Consider the following 6499-nt stretch of genomic DNA (forward strand, 5'->3'; position numbering starts at 1 on the left):
CCCACCATTTGTTACATTTTGTGCCTAGAACATCGTCCCGGCAGACTGAGACTGCCGAGTGGGAGCACCACTTGGCAGACGCTGCTCTAGGCGCTGGGGGTACAGTAGGAAAAACAAGCAGGTAACATTCCTGCCTTCATGGGGCTGACATTCTAGTAGGACTGCATATTAAACTTGTGTTTTAATGAAAACTCACTGCTCAGTTCACTTTCTAGAGCAACAAAGAATCCAGACCAGAGTCCTTAGAGAGGAGGACCCAGATCAAGTCAGCTTTGGTCTGAGTGTGATGTGGGAGGCTGCTATGCTTCAGAAAAGACCCGAGCTGGGAGTCAGAGGCTGGCTAGTAATAGAGGAGGAGTCTTGGTCAAGTCACTTTCCCTCTCTAGGCTTCAGTCTCCTCGTTGGAAAGCAACAGGACTGGACTAGGTAATATGTCAAGTGCATTCCAGTTCTGACATTCTCCAGGTCTATGAGTCACTTGACAACTTCTGGTCCAGTTCACTCCTCCTCGTCCTGCTCCAATCTTCCTGGGTCTTTGAATCCATCTCCCAAGCTCTATTCCCCTCCCTGGGATCACTGCAGATGCCTCCAGAGTTAGATGATCCTCTCTCCCAGACACCAAGTTCTCTCCACCCTTTAAGAAGTGTAGACTGTTTGGGGCCTCTTGTCCCTCTGGAGAAAGCTCCTGGGCACGGGCAGTACCTCCAGGAAGAAGGCAACTCCCCCAGATCCTGCCAGCGAGGCCGGTGACCTGCCTCTAGCCCCTGCTTCCCTAGATAAATGAGTGGAATCTGGCCCCACCTTCTTGCTTACCCCTTCCCCCATCTACAAACTGCCCCTCTGGAACTTCTTCAAAGTCTGGCTTAGTCATGTGTCGAAGGACCCTAAAGATAGGAAGAATCCAAGAGGTCATCTTGTCCGAGACCTTGTTTTACAGTGAGAAGGCCAGAACTCAGAGTGGTTAAGTGACCTGACAGAAGTCACTCAGCCACTTGGCAACAGGCTTGTCTCCAAAGGTCTATAGTGGGCCTGGTCTCAGTTCTGGATTTGGGAGGAGGGGCCTCCCCGGCGTCCAGGAGAACAGAAGGTGTCCATTTCAGGCCAGTCCTGGACATGTTGACCCTTCTCGGAATGATACCTGCTTGTTCCCACGCCAGGGTAAGGGCCTGGGTGAAGGGACCCTCCTCCCAGCCCAGTCTCTATCCCAGACACAGTTAATTCATTCCACCTCTCTTGAGCAGTTCCTGGGCCCCTTCTGAGGTCTATTGTTTTACTCTTCCCCCACTCTTCTCTCTGACAGGGGCTGACCCCTACAGGTTGTGTTTGTCAGGCTCTGCGCCACCTGGCGTCTTGCTGGGTTTGGCCAATGGTGAGAGCTTGGAAGGCAATTAGAAGGGAGAGCCCCCCCCCCCCCCCCCCCCCCCGCCTCGGTTGGCGTCTTTAGCAGTGTTGTGTCTCCTTCATGGCTCCAGTTCCTGCCTGACAGGCCTGCTGTGGGTAATACCCTCCTTCCTATGTGTCTACAGCCTGAGGGTAGGAGCAGTTTCCAGCTCTCACCAATCTCCGAGTCACCTCACCAGTCCTTGTCCATCTTCTCTGGTCCTCCACCACTTGTATAACCAATCCCCTGTGTTGAGTTCCTCCTCTTTGAAACATCTAGAGTGGTTTCTGCTGTCTTGTTTGGACTCTAACTGATAGCCCTCTAGAGCCACTGTGCTAGGGGAGAAGAACGGGGCCTTTTCACTCAAAGCTCTGTTTCCTCTTTGGGCTCCCCCCTCCCACCATGCTTCACCCATTCAGGCAGTCAGTCGCTTTTCAGTTCATGAACTATTTGTTGAGTCCCTTCCACATACAGGTTTATGGTTTGTGCCAGTCAAGGAGCCCTGGGGCATCTCAGTCAATTCACAGGGGAGCTGTGGGACATTTTACATTTTCTTCTTCTTCTTCTTCTTCTTCTTTAATGTTTATTTATTTATTTTGAGAGAGAGCATGTACCTCTGAGCAGAGGAGGGGCAGAGAGAGAGGCAGAGAGACAGAATCGCAAGCAGGCTCCACACCATCAGCGCAGAGCTGGATGCGGGGCTCGATCTCACGAACTATGAGGTCATGACCTGAGCCGAAATCAAGAGTCAGACACTTAACCAACTGAACCACCCAGGTGCCCCATTTGACATTTTCAAAGATAACACAGCAACACCTGTTGTACATCATGCAAGCTACTAGCTTGAGCTGGTTCACATTCACATCAACTATTACTTTGCCTTACATTCCTTTCAATGATGTCACGAAGATAGATTTTCACTCCATGAGTGAAAATCAATGTAGAAAAGGAAACCAGGATGAGGGTGGTGTGGTGGTGTCGACTCTGATTCCAAGGTTGGAGAAGTTGTGCAGTGTCCGACAGGTACACACGTCCTACGAGCAAATAATTGCAGTTAAGAATAGAATAATACAATTTTTCTTTTAATCTGTGTGCATTATTTTTTGCAAATGGCTACTAAGTTGTTAGGACATAAATACTTAAGCTGTTTGGTGTAGCTATCGAATTAACAGAAGTGTTAGTATTTTTGATCTAGAGACACCATGAAAAAAAATTAAGACATTAAGGATACTGTGAACCAAGAAACTTTGAGAACCTCTACATCAGAAGACAGGGATAGCCACAGTGTACAAGGTCCCTGCCTCCAAGAATCTCATGGTTTAGAGGTAGAGGCAGACAAATGTATTAGTTTTGGATTTTTGTTTTTATTTTAGAGAGAGAGAGAGTGCAAGTAGAGGAGAGGGACAGAGGGAGAAAAAAAGAGAGGGAGAGAGAGAGAGATTCCCAAGCAGGCTCCATGCTCAGTGCAGAATCCAACATGGGGCTCGTGACCTGAGATCAACCCTGGGATCATGACCTGAGCCAAAATCAAGAGTCGGACACTCAACCAAGGAAACCATCCAGGAACCCCAAGGCAGATGTATTAGTAAAGGCAGTCATCTATTGTGATGTAACAAATTACCACAAACTTAGAAGCTTAAAACAATACACATTTGTTATCTCACAGTTTCTGTGGGCCCAGAGTCCAGGCGTGGCTTGTCTGGGTCCTCTACTCACAGACCCACGAGGCTACATCCAGGCATCAGTTGGGCCGTATTCTCAGCAGAGGCTTAACTGGAGAGAGATCTGCTTCCAAGCTCCATCAACCAAATTAATTTCAACATAGAGGTGGGACTCCAGGTAACTTGCTTCTCTGAATCCAGGAGAAAAGTCTCTGACTTCAAGGAGGTCCCCCGTCCTTTTTATAGGAGCTTTAACATGATTAAGTAAGGTTAACTTAGAATAAATTTTTTATTAACCCCAAATCAATTGATTTGGCACTGTGAAATCCTATAACCCTTGACATAGTCTATTGATGAGAAACAAATCATATGTGACTCAGATATGTGACTCAGTGAGAGGCTATCTTGGGGTGTGTCTGCCATGCAGGAATTAAAGACTTACAATGGTGATGGTTGTTACAAAAGAAAAGGTGCCAGGTGCTGTGGGATGTAGAGCCCAGTCTGAGTAAGGTACGGACAGCCTCATGAGGCAGTGATGCTTGAGCTGAGACTTGAAGATCAAACAGGAATAAGATAGGCCATATGAGCATAGGAAGAATACTCCAGGAAGATAAAATGACATGTGCAAAGGCCCTGGGGCCAGAGAAAGCTGCGTGAGTTAAAGGAACTTAAAGACTAGTATGATTGGCACATAGAGAGATGGGAGAAGACTTGGAGCAGGGACATTAATGCTTCCCTACCCCAGTTCCTACTTTCTACACAGCCACCAAGCAGCCAATTGTTGCTGAAGTTAATATAAGCACCCATAAAACCACAGCCACCAAAAATCCTGGACAGCGGTTACCTCTGCAAGGGCTATTACTAGGGAGGAGCACAAGGGTGTCTTTAGAGGTGCTAGAAATGTTCTATCTCTTGCTCTGAGTGGTGGTTACATGAGTGTGTACACTTGTCAAAAGTCATTGATTTGGACTTAAGATTAGGGCACTTGAAGGTATATAAATTACACCCCAGTAAAGTGCCGTTATGTGAAAGCAAACAAACACAGCCACAGGGTAGGTCCACAAGCAGGCTGTGATCCTGACGACAACCAGGCACCTCTGAAACCATGCTGTTGCTCCCCAGGGAGGCAGGACCTGAGGTGCTCGAGGGCTCAGTCTGGTCAACACGCGCTCCCCAAGTGCCCGCTCTGCCGCACTCGTGACTGGCCATGAGGAGGCTCGAGGTTGTAGGAGGCACTTCCCCTGCCTCTAGGGGTTCACGGTCTGGGAGGGGAGACCAACTCCACTGACTGCAATAGACAGTGGAGAGAATTTCTGAGAAGTACTGTAGCAAGGGCCCAGGAAGAAGTGGTTAATTCCATGTGGGGCTCTGAGAAAGCACTTGAAGGAGAGGCATTTAAATGGGTCTCTGTCAGATGGTATCAGAGACTTCTAATAGTTCCCCCAATAGCCTCTTTCCTTTTCTTCTACAGTATATTACAAGATCAGAGGTTTCGCCAGGTACATGACTCAAAATAAATTTCCCAGCCTCCCTTGCAGCTGGCTAAGAGGATATAAATGGAAAAGCAGCATAAGTACCTCTGGGAGCCTTCCTTTAACACAGTCACACACGCCCTTCATAGAGGCCACTTTTAGGCAACAGGCTTGAGCAATGGAAACCTGGGTAAGACAAAAGGACCCGCAGCGACCACTGACCACTACGTTGAACGCAAACAGGCTCAGGAAGCGACCCACCTCGAAAACCATAGGCCCTAACTGAGCAATGGGCTACTTACAACCAGGCACAGTTACCAAGAAAGGGAAAATTGCATATGTCCCCATACCCCCTCAATCTGCCGTATAGCTGTGGCCCCTCAAAGCAGTCTCTCCTTCTCTGTCCTGCCGGCTGCTCCTTTGGGGTGTATTCGATAAACTTCTCTTTTCTTCTACACCGGGTGAATTCTTCCACCACCCGCACCGCTGCCCCCCACCTGATCAGGTCCCCCCGTACCCTTTGCCCTCTTTGCTACATGGAACACAGAGGTGAAGGCTGGAGCTCTAGCTGTCCTCTTGGATCGTGAGGTTGCCATCCTAGGGATGGGAAACCAGTACACTAGAATGAATCTCGGTCCCTGAGGACTTGATGAAGCAACACTCCATGTGGACTTCTGCATAAAAGAGAAAGAACATCTAACTTCAGGCATTATTATTTGAAGTCTCTCTTATTTGCAGCTGGACCTGATGCTGAGTAGTAAAATGAGTAGGAACGGGAGAGGTAGAAATCGGAGACGGGGCTGGGAAGGGTGAGGGACAAATGTATGCAAGTGCCTGGTTTGCTCTGTGGACGTTGCCACACCCAGGGTGATGCTTGGGTTTAGGATGAGGGAAGCGAGCACAGGGAGGTGCAGTGGAAGGAACTGGTTAGAACCCATCACAGGGAGCTCACACGTGCCTCCCTGAGTGGTCTGGACTTTATACCCTGATTATGGCTTGAAGGGTGGAGGAGAGACAGAACACAGTGAGAGGCAGAGTCCCTATGAGAGGACCAGGAGGGTGGCGGTGGGGGAGTGGGGGATGGCGAGGAGAAGGGAGGAGGAAGACAGATCCAGGATGGAAGCCCCTGGACCCACATGGTTATGGGGTGGGTGGGGGGGCTGGGTGTGACTCCCGAGCTTCTGGATAAAGGCACTGAAAGGGCGGTGGTGCCCGTTGAGGGTTTAGGGATTGCAGAAGGGTAATCTAATTTGCAGAAGAAGATTATGACAAATTGATAAAGACAAATTGAATTTGAAGTCGCAGCAGGAGAGCCTAGTGGAAGTGTCCAGTACACAAGGGGAACGCCGGCCAGCGTCCTTGGAGAAAGATCAGGATAAGGGATGGGGATGTGTTTGGGAGTCTGCTTGGTGGCAATACAGGAGCTGAAAACAAGAGAATCAAAGAGCTCACACCAGGCGGGGACAGGTGGTGCCAGAATGGAACTCTGCCGGGGAGGGAGTCTCAGAGGGGCTGCCTGCATGTAAAGGGAGGGCAGAGGGAGGAGTGAGCAAAGGAGGAGGAGTAGGAGGAGGGCCCGCCAGAGATGTAGGAGAAGTGACTAAGTTCCGTGTCAGCAAAATGGAGGGAGTGAGAGTTGCAAGAAGGAAGGAGATGGATACAAAGTGTCACTGTCAGTCAAAGGGAGGAGGCCAACCCTGCTCCCAGAAAGGGGTGGGGAGAGGGTGACAAGGAGGACAAGGGGAGGGGGCTGCAGCCTCACCTTCAGAAATACAGACACCCCCTCCTATGCCCGATCCCTCAAGCTTGTTTACCGGTGCTCTCTGCAAACTGACCGATGGCAGCTGCCAAGCATGGAAAACAGCTTGATTCTTTAAAAATACAGTGCATTTTAGGGGTATCCGGGTGGCTCGGCTGGTTGGGCATCCGACTCTTGATTTCGGCTCAGGTCATGCTTTCAGGGTTCATGGGGTTGGGCTCGTGTG

This window comes from Prionailurus viverrinus, chromosome B2, assembly GCF_022837055.1.
Source record: "Prionailurus viverrinus isolate Anna chromosome B2, UM_Priviv_1.0, whole genome shotgun sequence".
Classification (NCBI taxonomy): domain Eukaryota; kingdom Metazoa; phylum Chordata; class Mammalia; order Carnivora; family Felidae; genus Prionailurus; species Prionailurus viverrinus.